A 25,533-nucleotide genomic window follows, 5' to 3' on the forward strand; every position below is an offset into this window, starting at 1 on the left:
AGAAAAATAAAATATTTTCCTATGTTTGGCAATAACACTGAAAAATACTTTCTGGTGTTTGCCTACAGCTCTGGAAAATATTTTCCAACCACTAAATATAGATTTTCTGTATTTTTTATTTTCAATTGTATATATAAAAACACAAAAAAAAAAATAGATTCACATGTATTAAGCACAAATTAAGCACCAAAAACACATATAGACTGTAAGTTGTCGTTTGCTTCACGGAATGGAATGGATTTGCTATTCTGAAAGAATAGAATAGCAAAGAATGGAATATAAATTCATTAGGGAAAAAAAGTGGAAAAACACGAAAGTATGAAAAAAAATTAATGTTAAAAACACGAAAAACGTTTTTTCACGTTTTTTGGTATTTTTTGTACGTTTTCTAGTGTTATTGACGTTATTGTGTTTTTTGCATTTTTTCTTCATTTTTTCGTGTTTTCACGTTTAGTTTTTCGGTTTTTCCCTTTTTCATGCTTTCTTTTTCTTGCGTTTTTTATTTTTCACATTTTGTTACTTTTTCGTGTTCGTCACGTTTTTTCATGTTTTTCGTGTTTTTTATATTTTCGTGTTTTGTTTGCATTTTTTGTCTTTTCATGTTTATCGCGTTTTTCACGTATTGTCACGTTTTTGTGTTTTAGCATTTTTCGTATTTTTTCACGTTTTCGTGTTTTTTGTATTTTTCACGTTTTTGTATATTTCGTGTTTTGTCACTTTTTCGCATTATTCATGTTTTGTGCTTTTTCAAGTGCTTGCTTTTTTATGTTTTTCTCATTTGTTCACCTTTTCATATTTTTTGCGGGTTTTTTTCGTATTCTCGTTTTTTGTAAAGTTCACGTCATTCATGTTTTTCGTGTTTCATATTTTTCGTATTTTTACATTTTTTAACGTTTTCCTCATTTTTCTCTGAACGCTTATGTTTTGGGGAAAATGTTTTACCCTTTTGAAAATGGTAAAACATTTTCCCTTATTTCTTTCTTCTTTTTCCATTGATTTACTACTTATTTTCCGTTGACTTATTTTTCTGCCCAAACAAACACTGGAAAATTGGAAAAATATTTTCTTGTATAATATTTTCCTCCAAACAAACAGAGCCTAAGTATATAATTTTAAATTTTACCTTAGGTTTATATATAAAATAGGCAAAAATAGGTAATACGCCCCGACAAGCAGTACAAAGGTACAGGTACGGAGTGTCAGGGTTGTTGGTGAATTCCTTCGGTAGGAAGTAACATAGAGATCCGCCCAGGGGTAGATGTTGATACGCCTCCTTATGTACTCCTAGACCCGCCCCGCTCGTATGTCCTGGGGATCCGCCCTCCTAGGTACACCTCCGTAGGTCTGATGTCTGAGGATCCGCCAGCGCGCGCGTGATCAGTGATCCCAGTTAGGATGTCCGCATCATTCTCTCCTTCTTTAAAAGATATCAACACTGATTCGTCCTTGTTGAACTCCAAAGGACCATCCGGCTTCCACGGGCTAAGGTCACGGATGTTGAACGCTGGTGAGATTTTACCAAGCCAATTCGGCAATGCTATATGATAGGCATTGACATTGACCTTCTTGGTGACCTTATATGGCCCGTATTTCCTAGGCCGAAGCTTGCTGCTTGGGGCGTTGGCGAGTCTTTCTTTGCCCAAATATACCATAACCTCATCCCCAACTTCAAATTGTAGGTCCCTGCGGTGCTCATCCGCCTTAGCCTTTAATTTCTGATTTCTCTCCTCAAGGGTCTCTCTCACTTCTTGGTGCATCTGTACATAATCCTTGGCCAGCTGGTTGGCAGTCACGTTTCCTTTAGGAAGATGGGCTATATCGAGGACGTGATTCGGGGTCTTCGTGTATACTACTTCAAATGGGGATCTCCCGGTTCCCGAATGTACAGAGCCGTTGTAGGCGAACTTAGCTTGGGCTAAGACCACATCCCACATCCTGGGCTTATCCTTACATTTGTTGCGCAGTAAGTTTCCCAAAGTTCTATTGACAACCTCTGTCTGTCCATCTGTTTGAGGGTGGGCGGTGGTGCTAAACTTCAGAGATGTATCAAATAGAGCCCACAACGTCCGCCAGAACTGACTGAGGAACTTCGTATCACGATCCGAGATAATGCTCTTAGGTACGCCATGTAGCCTGACAATCTCTTTGAAAAATAGCTTAGCAGTCGCTGAGGCATCATTAGTCTTGCAACATGGTATGAAATGGGCCATCTTTGAAAACCGATCAACCACGACAAAGATGGAATTCATGCCTCTCTGAGTTCTGGGTAACCCTAGGACAAAATCCATGGACAGATCCTCCCATATGGTTTCTGGTACAGGCAAGGGCAGCTCCAAGCCAGCATTTGTAGTGCGTCCCTTGGCGGTCTGGCAAATATAGCATCGTTCTACTAAGTCGGCAACATCTCTCCTCATCTTAGGCCAGAAGTAACGGGAACTCACTGCTTCATATGTCTTGTCTCGCCCAAAATACCCTCCCAAGGATCCGCCATGTAGATCACGAACAACCTTCTCGCGGATGGAAGTGCAGGGTAAGCAAAGTTGGTTGCCCCTCATGAGATACTCATCCATCAGGTGATACGCCCCATCCCCATGCTGATGCTGACACTTTTCCCAGATACTGCCAAAATCAGGGTCCGTCAAGTATTCTCTTCGGATGTGTTCAAAACAATCGGTCTCCAGGTTTACTGTCTTGATTAGTGACACCCTTCGACTCAAGGCGTCCGCCACCTTGTTCTGCTTTCCAGCCTTATGGATAAGCTTATAGGGGAACTTATCTATGAAGGCAGACCACTGGGCATGCATGGAGCTTCGAAGTTGCTTCTGACTTCCCAGGTACTTGAGAGCTTGATGGTCAGTGTAGAGGATGAATTTTTTCCCCACCAAGTAATGTTCCCACACTTTCAACGCCCTTACTACAGCATAAAATTCTTGATCATACGTGGCCCACTTTTGCCTTGCCTCACAGAGCTTCTCACTGAAATACGCAATGGGCCTCTTTTCTTGCATCAGGACACCACCAATCCTAACTCCACTGGCATCACACTCAACTTCGAACAGTTTATCAAAATTGGGATACGCCAGCACTGGCGCTGTACTCAGCTTTTCCTTGATCAGGGCGAAACTCTCCTCTTGAGCATCCGCCCATGCGAATCCCTTTCCTTTCTTCAAGCACTCCGTCAACAGGGCCACTATGGAACTGAAGTTCTTGATGAATCATCGATAAAATGTTGCTAGCCCATGAAAGCTCCTGATGTCCCCCACGTTCCTTGGAGTAGGCCATTCTCGGATGGCTCTTACCTTCTCCCCATCAACTTGGACTCCATCGCCACTAACCACGAACCCAAGGAATATCAGGCTCTCCATGACAAAATCACATTTCTTAGTGTTGGCGTATAGCTGGTGTTTCCTTAACAGGTCAAATACTGTCCGAAAGTGCTCCACATGTTCCGCCAAAGGTCTGGCTATGAATCAGAATATCATCAAAATACACAACTACAAATTTGCCAATTACTGGGCGAAGCACCTGATTCATCAGTCTCATGAAAGTACTGGGGGCGTTAGTCATCCCAAATGGCATAACTAACCACTCATACAATCCATCTCTAGTCTTGAAGGCGGTTTTCCACTCATCCCCAGATCGAATTCGTATCTGATGATAACCGCTCCTGAGATCAATCTTGGAGAAAACTCGGGATCCGCCAAGTTGGTCTAGCATATCATCCAGCCTTGGAATAGGGAATTTATACTTGATAGTGATTTTGTTAATAGCCCTATTGTCCACACACATCCGCCAAGATCCATCCTTCTTGGGTGTAAGTAGGGCTGGGACGGTGCATGGACTCATACTTTCTCTAACGTATCCCATCTCAATGAGCTCTTCCACCTTCTGCCTCATGATGTCATTTTCCTTTGGACTCATTCGATAATGGGGGAGGCTTGGTAAACTATCCCCGGGCACAAGATCGATATGATGTTGGATATCCCTCAAAGGTGGTAACCCATTTGGCAACTCTTCAGGGAACAGATCTTGATATTCGCCAAGTAGGCGGGTCACTTCAGTCGGCATCTCCCTTCCGTCCCTTTAGGATGATTCGTGATTCGCCCTCACCATTACAACATACACCATCTGGCTCTCCTCACATTCGCTAACGAACAATTTGTGTGTGGGGCAGACCACCAAGGTAGACTTCTCATCGGCCTTTGGTTCTCTCATCATTGGCGTAAGTATGAACTTCACCCCATTCTTCACAAATCTGTAAGTGTTCTCTCTTCCTACGTGGATGGCGTCGTTATCAAACTGCCAGGGTCGGCCCAACAATAGGTGGCAGGCATCCATATCGACCACATCACAACAAACTTCATCCCTATAATCACCAATCTCAATAGGTACCCTGCATCTCTGGTTTACTCTAAGTTCACCCACGTTCTTGATCCATCCTACCTTATAAGGGTCGGGATGCGCCTCTTCCAACAACCCGAATTTCCGGCGCTGCTGCTCACAATGTTCTCTTGGCTCCCACTATCTATTATCACATTGCATTGCCCACCTTTCACAAGACAATGGGTCCTGAATAGTCAGTGCCTCTGATCTTCCTCTATCCGGCTGGAGACTAACAAACGTCGTACCACATGAATGGCGTATCTCTCTTCATCCGCCTCATCATCATCTTCTCCTAAGGGTTCACAAAATACTTCATCCCCTTCGTCATAGTCATCTTCATACCTCTCCACCATGTTGGCGCTCTTCCTCTTAGGACATTCGTTGGACCTATGGCCTGGCTCATTGCACCGAAAACATTTAAAAGGCGTTGGCCTCGTGTACGGATTGTTGCTCTTAGGTGGTATAGGTGCTTCCTTGTACGACCTAGTATCACCGACAGATCCCCTTCCTACACTGCTGACCTTGGCCCCACTGGCACTCGCCACCTGCTTGCCTTTGTCATAAGGCTTCATGTTATCTCTTCCTTCAGGCGTATACTCAGTAGTGGCGGATCTCCCTGTTAGTTGGGATTCAGCCTTGAGGGCTAAATTCCTGGCATCTTGTACCCGAACCACCATCTGTGTGCCTATACGATCCTGGATGTTGTATCTCAACCCTTCGAGATACCTAGAGGTCTTTTGGCTTTCAGTTTCTGACAAGTTGGCCCTTGCCGAAAGCCTCAAGAACTCTGAGGTATACTCATGGACACTTCGAGTCCCTTGAGAGCATCCCATGTAGGAGCTGTAAATATACTGCTCATAATCCGGCGGTAAGAACCGCTCCCTCAACATCGCCTTCATCCGTAGCCAAGATCTAATCGGATCTCTGCCCCCTCTTCTTCTCTCTTTCCTCATCTGATCCCACCAAACTGATGCGCCACCCTTCAAGCGATACGCCACCAACCTTACTTTCCTCTCATCAGGAATCCCAGCGTACTCAAAGAAACGTTCAACTTCCGATAACCAGTCTAAGAATCCCTCTATATCCAGTTCGCCTCCAAAATATGGTAAGTCTATTTTTAGCTTAAAGGCATCATCTTTATCAAAGTTTCCTAGACCTGGGTATACTCTAGCAACATCCACACGTCGGTTGTCAACAGGCCCCACATCCCTCGTAGCTCTAACGGTAACATCATCCCCAATACCCTCAAAGTCATCACTATCACTATCAGCATTATGCACAAGGACAAAGTTGGGTCTTCTTACCTCAGGATCCCTAGGACCCATTTGTGGAAGCTGTTGTTCAGGGACTCCTTCCTTTCTCTGGGTTGATCCTCGCGCGGTTGGTCGGATTAGAGCCAGAACCTCCAGTTTGAAATTTTCTAGGGAGGTGGCTAGCTCCAGGAACCGTTGGTCGGTCTACCTCTGCCGCTTATGGCTGGCTTGGATCTGCTCCGCGAGGTGCTCCCTCAGCTCCTCATACCTCCGGTCACTGCTCTCCATGGAATCTTGCGGTTGTCGGGGTTGAACCATAGCCAAAAGAAGTTTCGGGTCAGGAAACGATCGGCTCTGATACCAACTGATACAGATTGAAAGCGATAAATGAAGGTTTTAATCGTAAACCAACAAAGAGGTTCTTCTCTAGCTAAACTAGAAGGAGTGAATCCCAATAAACAAGGTATAAACCTTAGATTCTCAAAGAGAATGATTTTGATTGATAAAAAGTTGCCTCATCCTTACAAAATGGGGGGTTTAAATACTTCCCCTAAAGATAAGAGAAAGGACAAGGACTACCCCTACTAGGGTTACAATAAGGTTAACAACAAAAGGTTAAATAGGTAATACGCCCCGACAAGAAGTACAAAGGTACAGGTACGGAGTGTCAGGGTTGTTGGTGAATTCCTTCGGTAGGAAGTAACATAGAGATCCGCCCAGGGGTAGATGTTGATACGCCTCCTTATGTACTCCTAAACCCGCCCCGCTCGTATGTCCTGGGGATCCGCCCTCCTAGGTACAACCTCCGTAGGTCTGATGTCTGAGGATCCGCCAGCACGCGCGTGATCAGTGATCCCAGTTAGGATGTCCGCATCACTCAGGCCCGCTAAAGCCCGCCTATTTTTTGGACGGGCTTGGGATTAATAAAAATAGCGCGGACCGGTCCAGCTCTGCCCGCCTATTAATATTAATTAATAAATTTTATATATTAAATATTTATTTTTAAGTATTAAATTTTATTTTTTATAATTAAAAAATTATGTATATATGTTTAGGTGGGTGTATATGGGCTGGGCTTGGGATTTGATTTTTAAGTCCGAACTCAGCCCGGCTCGAGCCTGCCTAAATTACTAGTGGGTTGGACTGGGCTTGGGCTGAGGACTTTTATAGAAAATCCCATCTGGCCCGGCCCGAGCCCGACCCATGGCCAGGTCTAACGTCAATAGGCTGAATTGCCTTAACAATGCGTGTTGCCCAAACTCAACAAAAAAGTTCAATAAGGACCAAATCTATTAGGGACTTGATCCTTAAAACATGTAAAGTTTAGGGGCTTAATTATGCTTTTTGCCTATTTTTTATTTCATAATAATAAAATTTATAGTTCAGACTAGCTAGGTAAAGTTGTAGCTCATTTGTTAAGCGATCATCGAACTTTGCAGTTCATTATCTTGCACGAGTGGCTAGTTCTAGATCTGTTTATTGGGAGTGGCTCGTTCCATCATTTTCCTCAATAATGTATTGCTTAGTGATTTAATTCAATAAAGGCTTTTTCATTTTTTTTTCCAAAAAAAAAAAGGTAAAGTTGTAGCTCAACTTATTTTTAAGGGATAGTTACACAATATTCATTTTTTAATAAATAAATACAAGTTTCAACTATTTGTTAAATTAATTTTTATTTTGTCAGATCTCTTAAAAATATGCATTTTCTGTATCCTAACTGTTTTTTTTTTTTTTTCAAAAGCAAAATAAAAAAATTGATTATTTGATAAGAGTATAAATTTCTTGTGTTTATTGGTAAAAAAAACCAAAAACACTTTACATAAATGTAAAATAATATTCAAACCTGAATTATGATGTAATTTTCTCTAAGAGTCTCAAATCCAGTCCAAGTTCGAAGCTGGACCCATTAAATTAAATCCAAACTTAAACAAGCCAGATTGATAATACCCATGAATAGGTCTACACAAACTTAGAGCTTATTCAGTTAATAGTTTAACTTTCTACATGCAAATTATCAAATTTAAAACCTATATATTAGATATTTTATTTCTAAACTTTCACACTCTATTTTCTGTTATTTATCTACACTTTAGCCCCGTTTGGTAAGATGTAAAGGGCTTCGTAATGGAATGACCATTACATTCAAGGCTCATTACCATGTTTGGTTTCATGTTGCAAATTTGTTGTAATGGAATGAGAAAACCATTAGTTAAATTTTGTTCAACAACTCTTGTAATCCCCATTACATAGAAAAATGATTTGAATTCTCATTACATCCAAAGCATGTAATTCTAATTCTTATTTTTAAAGCTCAATTTAACTTTCCATTTTTCAAATCTCACATCTTATCATTATTAAAAACACAAAAAGAGAAAACATGAAAAATTGAAAACGGAAAAAAAAAGAGGAAATTACACTGAAAATCAAGTATAGATTTTTTATTATACTTAACTATCTCCAAGAATTGTCTTTTATTAATATTTTCTTTTTTCATTTAAAACATCAGAATGTCATTGCATTAATTTTGCTTTTGTCATATATTACAGTTAACTGATATTAGATTATTTAATTTATTATTAATTAAAGGTTGTTTTTCAAATTCATAAGTCATTCCTATTTTCATGTATCCCATCCCTTTTTCCCGTTTCCTTTTTGTCCAACATCTTTTTCTAATTTCTTTCTTGGTTCTTTGTTTTTCAAATAGTCTCAATATGCCCTCCATTTGTGAAGATTATTGTTTAAATAAGGATTGATATGAATATCAGTTAATGATTTAATGGAGTTTTAGAAAGAACTGTGAATTTGAAGACTCAATTCATGAATATCCATTAATGATTTAATGGAGTTTTAAAAAGATGGAGTTTTAGAAAGAACTGTGAATTTGAAGACTCAATTCATGAATATCAGTTAATGATTTAATGAGATTTTAGAAAGAACTATGAAGTTGAAGACTCAATTTATGAATGTCGGTTAATGATTTTATGGAGTTTTAGAAAGAACTATCAATTTGAAAACCATTAATGAAGGATCTAAGAAAAACACAGAGTTCTATAAAAAAAACACAGAAAACTGACATTGACATGAATTGTTTTGGTTTTTCAAATTAGGAATTGTTTTTGTTTTTCAATTAAAAATAAAAATAATCATTATTCCCTTTTTTTTAGAGGGATGTGGCGAGAAATTTGGTAGAAGTTATATAATTTCAAGATAATTGATATAATTGTATTATTTCCTAGGGGCAGGAGTCATTTGTAATAAATTCAACCTTTCTTGACTTCCATGTAACTAACCCAAAAAAAACGCAAAAAATGAAAAAATAACGGAAATCCGAAAAAAAACAAAAACCGGTGAAAATGTTGAAAATGGAAACTAAAAAACGAAAAACTATTCATTAATTTATTGATTTCAATTAATATAATTTTGTGTTTGATTTCGATTCAATTTTTTTTTATTTTTCGTGTTTTATGCTTTTCACGTTTTTCTCATTTTTCATGTTTTCATGTTGCTCGTTTATTATAATTATGTAAATAAAATTTATAATTACATTTAATTAGGAAAATATAAGTATTGTAATGGTCATTACATTCTATCATTTTGTTTTTATTTGTCAACCAAACATTGTAATAGAATCATCATTCCATTACATTACATTACAAATTTGATTACATTACAAGTTTGATTACATTACATTGCATTACGGCATACCAAACGGACCCTTTATGTTATAAGTTTTAAAATATGTAAAAACAAACTTGAGGTTTGCTTTTTTTCCTTTTTATTATTTTTTCTTTTCAAATAAAGAATCAATATATTGAAAAAACTGGCCCAAGGGCAAATGGCGAAAGAAAGGGAGAAACCTAGGGCAAGGATGGGAGCGGCGCTGGGCGGTGCAGTCGGTGTTGGCGGCCGTTCGACGCAGGGAGGGGCGGATCGGGCGGCTGGGAAGGGGCTGGCGTCGGATCTTGCGCCGGAGGGAGAAGGTGAAGAGAGAACGGTCGGGATTCCTAGGGAAAGGCAGGGGAGTGGAGAGCGTTTGAGAGATCGATCAAGGGAGAGGGGGCAGATGGCTCGCCAGGGGGGTGAGGGGGTGGATCCGGCAGGTTTCTATGAAGGTGAAGGGGCCTGGGGCTCGGGAGAGGTTAGGGAGCGTGTTGATCCGGCGGAGGCACACGATGCTGGTGAGGGGGGTGTGGTTTGCGCGGATCTGCCTAGGGCGCAGGCGCCGCTTCAGGCCGCGCAGGCCGGGCATGCCGCGCTGGCCGTGCTGGCCGAGCAGGCTATGATGGCCGCGCTTGCCGCGGGAGGGATGGCTGGTGGCCCTGCTTCAGGGGAGTTGGGTAACCTTTGCCCTAGTGATGGTGCGAATGAGGGAGGTGCTGCCACTGGTATGCCGGCTGTGGTGATGGATGGCCGTGTGAGGGATCAGACTATGGCCCCTAATTCTAGTACTGTTCCGGGACCGAAAAAAATTATGGATTTAATTGAAAATCGTATTTTTAAGAATGACTGGGGGAACTCTGTTGAAACACCTTTCCACATAATTTTGATTTGACAAAATTGTTTAAGTATAAATTAAAATACATATTCTAAGCACACTAAGTTTAAATGCTTTGATTTATTCTACTAATGTGTTTGTTCAATGTTGAGTATAAATATTATAAGTCATAAGGATTGGAAGGCCCAAGCCCAATACAGAAGCCAAGGCCCAAGTCAAACAACTCAGTACACTCGGCCCGTGTATGTCAAGACGTTGCCGTTTTGAACAAAACGCAACTCAGCAAACGGAAGGATCTAGAAGACCTTCAGGAACAACTTCACAATGAAGCTACTGAGTAGTCTTAACAAAGCGTATAAGACAGCAGCTGGCAAAGGAAAACTTCCAGACAAAGTGTTTCCTCTTTTGGCAAAGTTCAGACGACACAATATGCTGTCTAGTTGACTTTACCATAAAAGGAGAGACCATCTGCTGAGCTGACCGAGGACAGAAGATACACGATTGTGATTGGCCGAGAGCTCTGTACAAGTCAGGATGACAACGACACATAGCCATTTCCCTCCAATGGTTATTTCGAATTTCGAAATGACCGATGACCCAGACGTCTCTATAAATAGTGCCATCACAAGCTTCACAAAATAACAGAACTTGATCAAGCCATTACGCTGACCAAATCTCTACAAGTTCTGCAAGCAAGAAGCAAAGCAAAATTCTTACACTACATTTCTAATATCTGTGTAAAAGTCTAGAGTGATTGTAAGTCGTCTAAAGTGTCTTAGCACATCTTTGTATTAGGACAAAACACTTATCATTTCTAGAGATAGAAAAGAGAGGCTGGGTACTCGGTTTTAAGTACTCAGCGGAGAGATTAGGATTGAGTAGAAGTATAGAGGAAGGTACTCTTGTCATACTCAATTGCTGATATTGTAAAAGGTTTGAGGCTCTACCTTTAAAGAGCTCAGTAGAGTATTTGAAATCTCGGAACGTGTTCCGGGACAGGACGTAGGCTTAGAAGAAGCCGAACCTGGATAAATCTACTGAGTGAAGTATTTCTTACCTTAACTCCTTATTTATATTGCTTGCTTTAAATAATCAAAACTGACCAAGTAAAGAGGTCAAGTTGAGTTGTGCGCGTTGAATGTCTGAGCTCAGGAATAGACTCTAAGTGCTATCGCCTGACTCAAGCTAAGAAACTGACCTAGTCACCTGTTGACTAAGCCAGTACCTTACTGTTTACTCAGTGCCGCTGTTCAAACCTTTTTTTAGAAAAAGAAGTCTGCCTAAATTGCAAAAAGTTTAAATAGTTCCTAACCCCCCCCCCCCCTTGGAACTATACTTGCAACTAAACAAGGGACCAACAAGTGGTATCAGAGCATAAAAGCTCACTTTAAAAGGTCTAACAACCTTTAGCTGATCCCTACCATGGGCGAAAACAGCACTCGGTTTCTCCCTGGAAACCAAACAACTCAAATACTGCCTGAGGGGTTGTCCATTACTAGGCCTCCCCTATTCTTCGGGTCAAACTATACCTTCTGGAAGAATAGGATGAAGAACTTCATTCAGGCTACAAACATGAGTGCCTGGCTATCTATAGTCCAAGGCCCATTTGTACCTGTCGAGGTTGTGGCTGGCCAAACAGTTATAAAAGCTGAGGCCAAATGGACAGAGGATGATCTTAAGAAGCTTCAAAACCATGCTTCGGCTATCAATATGCTTCACTGTGCGCTCGATGCTGCAGAATATAAAAAAATCTCAGGTTGCGAGTCGGCACAAGAGATCTGGAAAAAGCTGGAAGTCACCTACGAGGGAACAAATAAAGTGAAAGAATCCAAGGTGAATCAGCAGATGAGACTGTACGAGCTGTTTGAGATGAACAATGATGAGGGCATTTCAGACATGAACGCAAGGTTCACCAAGATCATAAATGAGCTCAAGAGACTTGGAAAAATCTTCACTGAGGAAGAACAAGTCAAAAAGATACTCAGGAGTCTTCCGAAGGACTAGCAAGCAAAGAAGACAGCAGTTGAGGAAGCTCAGGATTTAACCACCTACAAATATGACGAACTCATCGGTTCATTGCTGACCCATGAGATATCCATGAAAAACTTTGAGGTGAAGGAAAAATCTGAAGACAAGAAGCAGAAGTCACTTGTCATGAAAGCTGACTCCACTGACGGGAGTTCAACTGATGATGAGGAGATGGCTATGTTCACAAGGAAGATGAAAAGGCTATTCAAGAAGAGTGACAAATACTCTAAAAAGCCTTACAGAAAGTTTGATAAGTATAAGGCTGACTCAAGTGACAGCAAATACAGAAAGGACAGCTCAAAGCCCATTACATGCTTTGAGTGCCATCAAACTGGCCACATTAAGTCAAACTGCCCCACGCTGAGGAAAGACAAGAAAAGTGGGAAGAAAGCAATGGTGGCTACTTGGAGCGACAGCGATGAGTCTTCATCCACAGAAACTGAGGCCACCGAGTCAGTAAAGATATGCTTCATGGCTGACGAACTTGCTGAGCCATGCGTCTCTGAGCATGCTGACCCATCCATCGCATCAGATGATGAGGAATAATCAAATGAGGTAATTTCTCTTCCCCAGCTCAGAAACGATATGGTTAATGCCCTGAGTGATCTCTATACACTTGTCAAGAAGTGTAATAAGAAAGTTAGAGCACTCAGCAGGCGCTGTGATGAAGTGGAAGAGGTCAAACTGAGTGACCTCAGATACCTTCTTCAGGACAATTCGACTCTGCATAATAACATGAAGATCATGCATGAGTATGTCTCTGAAGTCCAGACAGTTTCAAAGAAACTGAGGAAGGACGTCACAACCATCCAGAACCAACTAAAGGTTCCAAATAAAAATAACATTCCTCTGAGAACTCAGTACCAAGGTACTCGGCAGAGATGGAATCCCCAGCGAAAAGTCCAGTGTGACTTTTGTGGGAAGTTAGGACACACCACTAAGGTGTGCTGGCACGCTCAGCACTGGGGTGCTGACAAGTCAGTAAAAAATCCTAAACAGAATGTCAGTTGTGACTTCTGTGGAAAGAATGACCATACTGTCCATGTATGCCGCCATAAAATAAAGTATGATGCTATACCTGTTGCACCTAACAAGTCAGGACCCAAAAAGAATTGGGTACCTAAAAGTAACTAGTTACAATGCAGGTAAGCCTGAGATGTGCCGAGAAGTCAAAGATGTGGTATATTGACAGCGCATGCTCAAGGCATATGACGGGTGATGAAACTCAGTTCATCACGTTTGAACGTAAACGAGGAGGGAGCGTAAGTTTTGGAGACAACAAGAAGGGTAAGATAGTAGGCTCAGGAACCATCGGAGGTAATCCTACTATTGAATCTGTCTCCCTAGTCAGCGGACTCAAATATAACTTACTCAGCGTAGCTCAGCTATGTGACAATGGGAGAAAAGTTATATTTGATGCTACTGGATGTAAAATATACGAGGGTAAAACAAATGAGTTAATTTTAACTGCCCCTCGGATAGATAATGTCTTCATGCTAGACTTAGAGAAAAAGTTTTCAAAAACTGTGTGCTTAGTAACAAAGGAAGAAAATTCCTGGCTATGGCACAGGAGACTTGGTCATATAAGCATGGACCTCCTGGCCAAACTAGCAAGAAAGCAATTGGTTGAGGGACTGCCCGAACTTAAATTTCAAAAAGATCAATTATGCCACGCTTGCCAAGCTGGAAAACAAACCAAACAATCTTTTCACAGTAAAAACATTGTCTCAACTAAACGTCCGTTAGAGTTGCTACACTTGGATCTCTTTGGTCCAGTCCAGCCGCTGAGTCTGGGTGAAAGAAGATTTTCCTTGGTCATTGTAGATGACTTCTCTCAGTATACGTGGGTCATCTTACTGACCAGCAAGGATGAGACTTTTGAGACATTTTCAAATTTGGTTAGAAAAATTGAAAATGAAAAAGACCTAAAATTAGCTCATATCCGTAGTGATAACGGTGGAGAGTTCAAAAACCAAAAGTTTGTTGAATTCTGTGAAGCCAGCGGCATTGACCACAATTTTTCTGCTCCTAGAACACCTCAGCAAAATGGGGTTGTAGAAAGGAAGAACAGAACTCTGGTTGAAATAGCCAGGACAATGCTGGATGAGCATAGGCTTCCAAAGTATTTTTGGGGAGAGGCTGTTAACACAGCATGCTACATTCTTAATAGGGCTCTAGTTAGACCTATACTCAAGAAAACCCCCTATGAACTTTGGAAAGGACGAAAGCCCAACATTGGATACTTTCGTGCCTTTGGCTGTAGTTGTTTTATTTTAAATACCAAAGATAGCTTAGCAAAGTTTGATTCAAAAGCTGATGAGGCTATCTTTTTGGGCTACTCAACAAACAGCAAAGCATACAGAGTTTTTAATAAGCGAACTCAAGTTTTAGAAGAGTCAATACATGTAGAGTTCGATGAAACCGACCCTGCAGGTAGATACCAGCCGCTGACCGAAGATGATACAAACTCAGTAACCATCGCTGACCCAGAACCAGCTACTGAGTCATTCACGAAAAGGCTGACCAAGAGTAAGAGTGAACCTAAGATTACTTTTACTGACCCATCTACTTCTGCAGAGATTGTTGAAACAGGAACAGCACAAGACATAAATCTACCCAAAGAAATAAGGATTCCAAGAGGGCACTCCGAAAGTGCAATCCTTGATTCTGCTGGGAATACCCTGATGACGAGGAATCAACTCAGGAAGTACCTCAGCAATGTTGCTTTCGTCTCAGTACAAGAACCGAAAAATTTCGCTGAAGCTGAGTACGATGAATTCTGGATGAACGCAATGCAAGAGGAGCTCGATCAATTTCGAAGAAATGATGTATGGGAGTTAGTGCCTCATCCAAAGAGTCAAAAGACCATCGGAACAAGATGGGTCTTCAGGAACAAGATGGACGAACAAGGAAACGTAGTCAGGAACAAAGCAAGGCTTGTAGCTCAGGGCTACAGTCAGCAAGAAGATATAGACTACGGTGAGACCTTTGCCCCAGTGGCAAGGCTAGAGGCAATTAGAATATTATGTGCATATGCATCTTACATGAATTTTAAATTATTCCAAATGGATGTCAAAAGTGCATTTCTTAATGGAGTTATAAATGAGGAGGTTTATGTAAATCAACCTCCAGGTTTTGAGGACCCTAAGTTCCCAAACCATGTTTACAAACTCAAAAAGGCTCTGTACGGCCTCAAGCAAGCACCACGTGCTTGGTATGAGAGGCTGACTAGTTTCCTGCTGACTAGAAATTACGTCAGGGGCAAAGCTGATACAACCTTATTCATTAAGAAAAAGGGTAAAGATACCCTGCTGGCCCAAATTTATGTTGATGATATAATATTTGGTGCAACTAACGAATCAATGTGCAAGGAGTTTAGCAAACAAATGCAGACTGAGTTTGAAATGTCAATGATGGGAGAACTCAACTTCTTCCTCGGTCTTCAAATTAAACAAGGAAAGAATGGCATCTTCATCAGTCAAGCCAAATATGCCAAGGAGATCTTAAAGAAATATGACTTGGAAAATTGCAAGCCAATATCCACTCCTATGGGCACTGACACTGTCCTCTGTGCTGATGAGAATGGTAAGTCAGTAGACAGCAAGTTATATCGAGGTATGATAGGCTCTCTACTTTACTTGATAGCCAGTAGACCGGACATTCAGTTTTCAGTATGCTACTGTGCTAGATATCAATCTAACCCTAAGGAATCTCATTACATTACTGTAAAAAGGATCCTTAGATATTTGCAAAGCTCAGTGAACGCAGGTTTGTGGTATCCAAATACTCATGATTTTACACTCATCGGATACACTAACGCTGACTATGGACGAGATAAGCTGGAACGAAAAAGCACCTCTGGAGGATGCCACTTCTTAGGAAGCTGTCTTGTATCCTGGTTCAGCAAAAAGCAGGCGTCAGTAGCCCTGTCCACCACTGAAGCTGAGTACATTGATGCTGGTCATTGTGTTGCTCAAGTCCTATGGATCAAGCAACAGCTTGAAGACTATGGTGTTCAAACGAGAACAATTGAAGTCAAATGTGACAACAAAAGCGCAATTGATCTTTCCAAGAACCCAATTCAACACAGCAGAATGAAGCATGTCAGCATCAGACATCACTTCATTAGAGACCATGTACTCAAGGGTGAGATCAAGCTGACCTTTGTCCCAACGGACGAACAGCTTGCTGATATCTTCACGAAGCCACTGGCCCGTGAGCAGTTCAGCATACTGAGAGAAGCGATTGGTATGTTTAATCCTCTTCAGTAAATTCATGTGCTAAATGAATATGAATGCTGAGTGAATTACATGTTGAATGATTTTTTGTTTGCTGAGTATCTCATTGAAACTGACTGAATATACAATACTGAGTAAACTTGCACACTGAGTAAATTAGTTTAGAACTTGAACTTAAAATCATCCTTAAATAATGCACTGACCACTCAAAATATCAAACGCTTGACATTCTAAATACTGAGTGATTAATCCGTTAGCATAAATGCAAAGCACGCGTATAGCCTAGGATGACGTATTCGCCGTAATGTGTCATAAATGCCAGGATCATTGTCGGTACATGATCCCAAGGCAAAACTGACACATGGATTCGATTAAGATCCACACCGTTCATTTCGTCTATAAATTATGGGTATTTCCCCAACTTTTACTCTTTACGCTTAATCAATTCTTAAGGCAAAGAAATCACTTAGAACTTCTTTTCTTTCAAATTCCTCTAATTCTTCCATCTCCGAAGAATGACTAAGTTATCTTTCAAAGTCTCCGGTGCCGGCCACCAAAAGTCCAGCTCTGATGAACCTTCACAAAACCCTTCTACACCGAGCAAAGGTAAAACTGGCCAAACTTCTGGCAAAGAGAAAGCTGTTAAGATCAGGACCTACTCCAAGGTCTTCGACAATATATCTGAATGGAAGGTAGAACCCTCCAGATGGGTTTCGGAGCACTTTGTACAGAACGAACAGCCATTTGCCGAATGGATTTCTAAAAACGAATGGACTGGGCTGTTCTCGGTCAGGGATGAGACATATCCTGACCTAGTGAGGGAGTTTTACCACAACCTTAAGGTTGCCAGTGACTCCGCCGACTACCTAAGCACTGAAGTAAAAGGGAAAACCATCTTCATCAACCCTCTGTACATAGGAAATCTCCTCCAGCTCAAAACTGAGGGAGTAAGGCTGAGGAAGTCAGGAGATCGGGACAAAACCAACTACGTCCATACCTTCTGCAAACCTGAGGGTCACTCAGGAGAGATCTCAGCATCTTCAATGGGACAACACCAGAAGATGGCTCACTACCTGCTGAGCTATTTCATTTACCCAAAGATCAACTGCACTACATCAGTAACCAACTTTGAACAGTGCTTCATATGACACATGCTGACGTACACCCCCATCAACATGCCGGTCTTCTTAGTTGCTGGGTTCCTACGCAGCACGGGTACGATGAGACTTGGGTCACTCATAACTCGAATTCTTCTTGACCACAAGATTGATCTCAAAGGCGAGGAATCCTTCAGAGGAACTGAGATCACAGCTGCCTTGCTGAGGGCACTTAAATTTGGACAACCCTTGAAGAAGGGAAAAGTTGCTGCTGCTGGTCAAACTGACCAAGCTGAGGAATCCACTGCTGTGCCTCAGAAAGGGCGACGATCTAAGGCCCCAGCTTCTCGCAAGAGAAAGTCTGCTGAGACTCCTTCATCGAATGTTGAGTCTCCTGCAAAGAGGCAGAGGTCAGCTGGAAAGTCAGCTGAAAAGAGAACCAGGCAAGATGAGCCTGGAACTGAGGAAGCTGCTGAGCTCTCTCAGAAGAAGCAGAAGACTTCATCTATGACTCCTCTACAGGCCATACCAACTGATTTCATCGTACCGAGTGATTCTCATTTCACTCAATGCCAGGGTACTGATGCTGAGGAAACTGAGGTCCAGTTAGATGACCACTTCATCTCCCAAGTTGAGGAAGAACTTGATGGAGACAGCACTGCTGAAGAAGAAGCTGAAGCCAATGGTCAGGATGACGCTGAGGAGTTTGAAGAGTATGACAGCGAAATCGAGGTTGAAAATGCTAACACTGGGTTAGAGTGTGGAGCTGTGCAAACTGACACCGAGTTAGCGGCTGGAGTTGAGCAAGTTGAGCAAGCTGACCAAACCCATACTGAGCACAAGGAACCTTCTCCTACTCACTCAGAAGAACCTTCTCATCATACCACTCCACCGCGTAGAAGGCAAAAGCTGGTTAAGGCCAGTGAGAAAATGGTCAGTGAACCTCCTGTGCAATCACCATCTATTCCTGAACTTGTCCTCTCCAAGACAACAAAAGATCCTTCTACTGTCAAACTGACATTCTTCAAGCGGCAATCCACTTTAACTTCCTCTGCGCCGTTGGAAAAACAAGCCTCTATTTCTTCTCAACAGGAACATGCCGACCATAACACTTCAACCACATCAACTAGTCAGGTTGAACCGACCACTGCTCATGCTGTCTCCTCAAGCATGGTGCTGACTCCCCATCTTTCTGCTGTCAGCACAGACAGTGTTCGGGTTATGTCTTCCATCAACAACCTCTCTGCTGATCAATCAATAATTCCTCCAACTCAAGTGCAGATTGAGCCAACTCATCCAGTCACTGACCAGGGTACTCCCTTCACTCCACCTTCTTCTGGTCATACTGATGTACATCGGGATGCCACTGAGTCCGGCAAAAAGCTCATTAACTCAGTGCAAGCACTCATCCACGATCTTCAACACTCCGCTTCGCCTGCTGTTGGATCTTCAATTCCTGAGACAACTCAGCTCTCCCAGGTCACTCTACTTCTCAACGAAGTCAAGGGACTCAAGGATCTGCTGAATGTAGTCTTGTCACTCCAAGCTAAGCAGGATTCACTTGCCAAGTTGGCAGAGATACAGCTGTCAACAATTCAACACCTGAACTCACTCCATCAACAAGTTCAAAAGTTGTCTGCTGTGAACACTGACTACGCCACTTCCTCAGAACTCAAGATGCTTTTTGCTCAGCTTCATACTGAGCAACTTAAGACAAATGAGCAAATGGTGTCCTATAGTCAGTGCTCAGTCGAGCAAATCGGTGAGGCCATCAGGCTACTTAACCTCAACAAGCAAGAGATGGATACTGACGCTTTGAAGCAGAATGAGTTGCTGTCTCTCGCACAGCAATCTTTCAACCACATCCGTCATAATAATATCCAGCGTCATCATTATGACTCAGCTCTCTTGAAAACTTTCCACCAAGTCTTTGCTGGCCTCTCTGAAGCTCTCATCTGGCAAGCCAAAGCTCAAGCTTTCAGTGTAAATATGCTCAGTGCTGCTGATCTTCATATACCAGTCGAAGTATCAGCTGATGGAGTTGCCATTTTTGATGGCGTCAATGAAAGTGCTGACAAACTAAAAGAGCTTTCACAAGAACTGACTCGCCCTGTCTTAACCGATGCGTTTAAGCTCCCTGAAGTTGACAAAATGGGGGAGAAAGCGCAAGCTGCTAGAGCTCAGCATGAGCAACGTCAGTACGAGCGAAGTCAGTCACAGGGCAAGAAAAAGAAATAGATAGGCTAGGTCTTAACATTTGTAATCTATGTGCTATGTTTATTTCTTTTGCTGTGTAACTGCTGACTTCTTTCAACTTATATATCATACTTACTTTTCTTATTCAAATACTGAGTTATGATATATGCTAATAAGTACTGAGTTGTTATGTATCTTCATTTATATCAGCTTTGTTTAACACTTATAATATTTATTGACTAAATGATATGCTGATAACATGTTTGACATGAACCTATACACTTATGAAATATTCTGATAAGAACTCATTGAACAACAAATTACTCAGCGCGCTCTATATGTCTAAAACTTCCACCTAACACTGAGTAAATAGAATATGTGATATAGCTGACCTATATCTGAAAACTGACCTTAGACTTACTCATTTAAATCCTTAAATGTCTTAAGTAAAACTAAGTCAGTAGCTCAACCCTTACGAGGGAGTTTGCTAAATTATACTAGGTCAACTATCATGGGGGAGCTCATACTGAGTTCCTTGCTGAATAGTTTTGCCAACATCAAAATGTGGGAGTTTGTTGAAACACCTTTCCACATAATTTTGATTTGACAAAATTGTTTAAGTATAAATTAAAATACATATTCTAAACACACTAAGTTTAAATGCTTTGATTTATTCTACTAATGTGTTTGTTCAATGTTGAGTATAAATGTTATAAGTCATAAGGATTGGAAGGCCCAAGCCCAATACGGAAGCCAAGGCCCAAGTCAAACAACTCAATACACTCGGCCCGCGTATGTCAAGACGTTGCCGTTTTGAACAAAACGCAACTCAGCAAACGGAAGGATCTAGAAGACCTTCAGGAACAACTTCACAATGAAGCTGCTGAGTAGTCTCGACAAAGCGTACAAGACAGCAGCTGGCAAAGGAAAACTTCCAGACAAAGTGTTTCCTCTTTTGGCAAAGTTCAGACGACACAGTATGCTGTCCAGTTGACTTTACCATAAAAGGAGAGACCATCTGCTGAGCTGACCGATGACAGAAGATACACGATTGTGATTGGCCGAGAGCTCTGTACAAGTCAGGATGACAACGACACATAGCCATTTCCCTCCAACGGTTATTTCGAATTTCAAAATGACCGATGACCCAGACGTCTCTATAAATAGTGCCATCACAAGCTTCACAAAATAACAGAACTTGATCAAGCCATTACGCTGAACAAATCTCTACAAGTTCTGCAAGCAAGAAGCAAAGCAAAATTCTTACACTACATTTCTAATATCTGTGTAAAAGTCTAGAGTGATTGTAAATCGTCTAAAGTGTCTTAGCACATCTTTGTATTAGGACAAAACACTTATCATTTCTAGAGATAGAAAGGAGAGGCTGAGTACTCGGTTTTAAGTACTCAGCGGAGAGATTAGGATTGAGTAGAAGTATAGAGGAAGGTACTCTTGTCATACTCAATTGCTGATATTGTAAAAGGTTTGAGGCTCTACCTTTAAAGAGCTCAGTAGAGTATTTGAAATCTCGGAACGTGTTCCGGGGACAGGACGTAGGCTTAGAAGAAGCCGAACCTGGATAAATCTGCTGAGTGAAGTATTTCTTACCTTAACTCCTTATTTATATTGCTTGATTTAAATAATCAAAATTGACCAAGTAAAGAGGTCAAGTTGAGTTGTGCGCGTTGAATGTCTGAGCTCAGGAATAGACTCTAAGTGCTATCGCCTGACTCAAGCTAAGAAACTGACCTAGTCACCTGTTGACTAAGCCAGTACCTTACTGTTTACTCAGCGCCGCTGTTCAAACCTTTTTTTAGAAAAAGAAGTCTGCCTAAATTGCAAAAAGTTTAAATAGTTCCTAACCCCCCCCCTTGGAACTATACTTGCAACTAAACAAGGGACCAACAAACTCTTCCTGGAGAGATAAGGTGTTGGGGGTGGTCGAGGAGGAACCCATGATGGAGGAAGACATTATCGAGGATGAGTCTGAGGATTTCTTTTCCGACTCTGATATTGAGGATGGAGAACAATAGGACTCGCTGTGTCCTGTGATCCGTCTTTCCTCTGAAGACAAGCGTGTCCTAAGATCCAAGTGTAAATTAGCCTTAATTGTCACTTTTCTTGGGAAAAGGATAAGCTTTAATTACTTTGCCCAGAGGATCCAGGCACAGTGGGCAAAGAAAGGGAAGGTTACCATTACGGACCTGGAAAATGACTATTATGTCATTAAGTTTACAAGAGCAAAGGACTTCAATGCAGTTGTCAATGGTGGCCCTTATATCATATCCAATCATGTTTTAGCTATAAGGCCATGGGTTCCAAATTTTAACCCTCATGACTGCTCGGTTAATAAAATCCTTACTTGGGTTAGATTTCCAGGATTGCCTACTGAATATTATAGTGAGAGATTCCTTAATAAAATTGGAGGCCTTGTTGGGAAAGTTCACCACGTAGACAAAACTACCGTTGGGGCAGTAAGAGGCAAGTTTGCCAGGGTCTGTATCGATATTGATCTTGCTAAACCTCTTCTATCTAAATTCTGCATTTAGAATAAGGTCTTTCATATTGAATATGAAGGTATCCACAATATCTGCTTTGAGTGTGGCATGTTTGGCCATAGTTATGATGGCTGTCCTAAGAGAATGAAGATGGTCGAGGAGGTGGTGGTGCCTAACATAGGTAGAGCTGAGGGGAATCAAGGTGAAGGTAAGAATTTTGGCCCATGGATGCTGGCCAAAAGGTCGGTCAGAAGGAAGCCACGAGCAAATGCTGCTCGGAATCATTCTCCAGACATCAGTAAGGAGATGAATTCTCTACAAATTGCTCCTGAGATCAAGGTTAAGCCCCCTGACATCAAGAATGGTGCTGGTGTTGAGTCTGCTACCGGATCAGGGTCAAGGTTCAGAGTCCTGTCTCTTGAGGATGGACAGGATCCGGAGACATCAAAAGAGAATATGGAGTTGAGCATGCCTGACCTGGAGTCTGCCGAGCCTGCTACCATCCTTGGCGACTCGATTAATCCTCTTTTCGACTCCAAAGCTGTTGCCAAGGAGAGCTCCCTGATCATTGGCTCATTAGGAAGAGTGAGGACTAATGAGGTTAGTAATGTGAAATCTCTTATTGATATCCCATTAGGAAAGACTATAGGAGTCAATAAGTTGAATATGAAGAAACCTAAACCTAACCCTAAAAAGAACCATAGTTCGTCGGACTCTTGGGATAAAAGGGGGCCTGCTGGAACCTTTTCTAGGCTCTCAGGAGCCCCGAATAAGTACCTGGTCTAAGGTAGGGGCCCGTGTTCAGTAGCTTTCTTTTCTGATGGACTTCTTTGTTTGGAATGTTAGAGGTGCGGCTAGCAAGGCTACCCGCATCCATGTTAAAGATCTAATTAAGCAATTTAACCCTTCTTGTTTTGCTCTTCTTGAAATCAAGGTTAGTGGTTCAAAAGCAGATGAGGTGGTTAGAAAGTTTAAGAATTGGAGTTGTGTCAGATCTGAGGATACTGGTCGGGCTGGAGGGATTTGGCTTTTTTGGAAGCCAGATCATGTTAATATTGATATTATCAGTATGGATAATCAATTTATTCATAGTAAGGTCTGTTACCCTGGTAATAAACCTTTCTTTGTTACATTTGTTTGTGCCGATCCGATATCGACTAACCGAAAAAGGCTGTGGGAGATCCTCTATTCTATAAGTACAAGCATGGTGGAGGCTTGGATGGTGGCTGGGGACTTTAATGATATTTCCCTTATAAGTGACCAGAGAGGGGGGGGGGGTAATCATTATGTGAATCGGTGCCTCAATCACAAGTAGAATATGGATTTATGCGGGCTGTCTGACCTGGGAGCCGCTGGTCACAAGTTTACTTGGAAAAGGAATAGCGTGTTTGTTCGGTTGGACAAAGTTTACGCGAATGTTGCTACAGTTTATAGATTTCCCGAAATAAACGTGCTTAACCTTCCTTTCCGCCATTCTGACCACTGTCCTATCCTGGTTAAGCTGGTTAAATGTAATAGGATTAAAGGGAATAGACCTTTTAGGTACCTTGTTGCTTGGGATTCTCATCCTGAGTTTAAAATTTTTGTTAAAGATAATTGGCAACCTCATTCTAATGTTCTCCTTGCCGCGGAGGGGTTTAAAAGGAATGTGGTCGGTTGGAATAAAAACATCTTTGGCCACATTATCAGAAGAAAAAATAAACTTTTAAGAAGAATTGAAGGCATTCAACGATGTTTGGAGACCAGATTTGATCACAGTCTGAATTGTCAGCTTAGATCCCTCCAGAACGAGTTGGAAGCTGTGCTTAGACAGGAAGAGCTTCTTTGGTTCCAGAAATCTAGAAAGGCTTGGATTAAGGACGGAGACCGGAATACTAGATTTTTCCACCTTTCTACTATTATTAGGAGACAGAGGAATCAGATTGATGCTATTAAAGACTCCAATGGTGATTGGGTCTATGAGGATGAAGATATTCGTCGTCTGGCCCTTGACTTCTATAAAGACCTTTTTAAAGAGGATGAGGTGGATTTGGATAAAGCCCTTTCTGGGGTTTCCTTTCCTAGGCTGGAGGAGGATGCTATTAAGGAAGCATTCCATCCTATTGACCAGAGAGAAATTGATCTGGCTTTTACCAGTATTGGAGCTACTAAGGCTCCGGGGATCGATGGTATTCCTGCCAGTTTTTACCATAAACACTGGGAAACTGTGAAGGAAGGCATTTACAGTTTTGTTAAAGGTGTTTTTGGCGGTTCAAACGACATTAGGTTGGTGAATAAAACCCTCCTGGTTCTGATCCCCAAAGTTGAAAAACCTTCCTCCTTTTTACAAATGAGGCCGATCAGTCTTTGTAACGTGCTTTATAAAGCTATCACTAAAATTGTGGCTAATAGACTCCGACGCATTCTTCCAGAGATTATAAGCCAGAATCAAGGTAGTTTTGTTCCTGGCAGGCAAATGATGGACAATGTGGTGATTGCCCAGGAGGTGGTCCACTCCATGAAGATTAGGAAAGGTAAGAAAGGGATTGTGGCGCTCAAACTGGATCTGGAGAAAGCTTATGATCGCTTAAACTAGAGTTTTCTTCTGGATAGTTTAAAGCGTGCTGGTATCCCGGATAGCTGGAGGAGATTGATTGAGGATTGCATTTCTTCTCCTGTCTTCCAGGTTTTCATCAATGGAGATATGTCTGATGAGTTCTCTCCCTCTAGGGGTATCCGTCAAGGGGATCCTATGAGCCCCTTCCTTTTTGTTATTACTATGGAAAGGTTATCCCACCTGATCCAAGAGGCCGTGAACAAGGGGATTTTCCATCCTGTGTCCATCAATAAGTTTTTCCCTCCTATTACCCATTTGTTCTTCACTGACGATGTGATGATATTTGTGGAGGGGAATGAGGAGCAAGTTGGTGTAGTTATAGAGATCCTTAATTGTTTCTGCAGTGCTTCTGGCCAGAAGATCAATATCCATAAGTCTCGGATGCTTTGCTTTAAGAACATGGATAAAGGCGTTTGTAAAAGGTTAAGTGATTTATCTGGAATTCCTCTTACTCACTCTTTGGGGAAGTATCTTGGGGTTCCCCTCCACAACGACAGAGTGTCCAAAGCCTCCTTTAAAGAGACGCTGGACAAAACGAATGGGTTGTGTGCTAGTTGGAAAGCCAATTCTCTCTCCCTGGCAGGCCGCCTAACTTTAATTCAGTCTGTCAATTGCGCAGCTCCTAATCATATCATGCAAGCCTCCAGGTCGCCTGAGCCAGTTCTCAATGAGCTTGACAAAATAAACCGGCGTTTCCTTTCGGGAGAGTCTGGAGAGGGGAAGAAGATTCACCTTGTCCCTTGGAAGGA

Source organism: Euphorbia lathyris, chromosome 1 (assembly GCF_963576675.1).
Source record: "Euphorbia lathyris chromosome 1, ddEupLath1.1, whole genome shotgun sequence".
Lineage (NCBI taxonomy): Eukaryota > Viridiplantae > Streptophyta > Magnoliopsida > Malpighiales > Euphorbiaceae > Euphorbia > Euphorbia lathyris.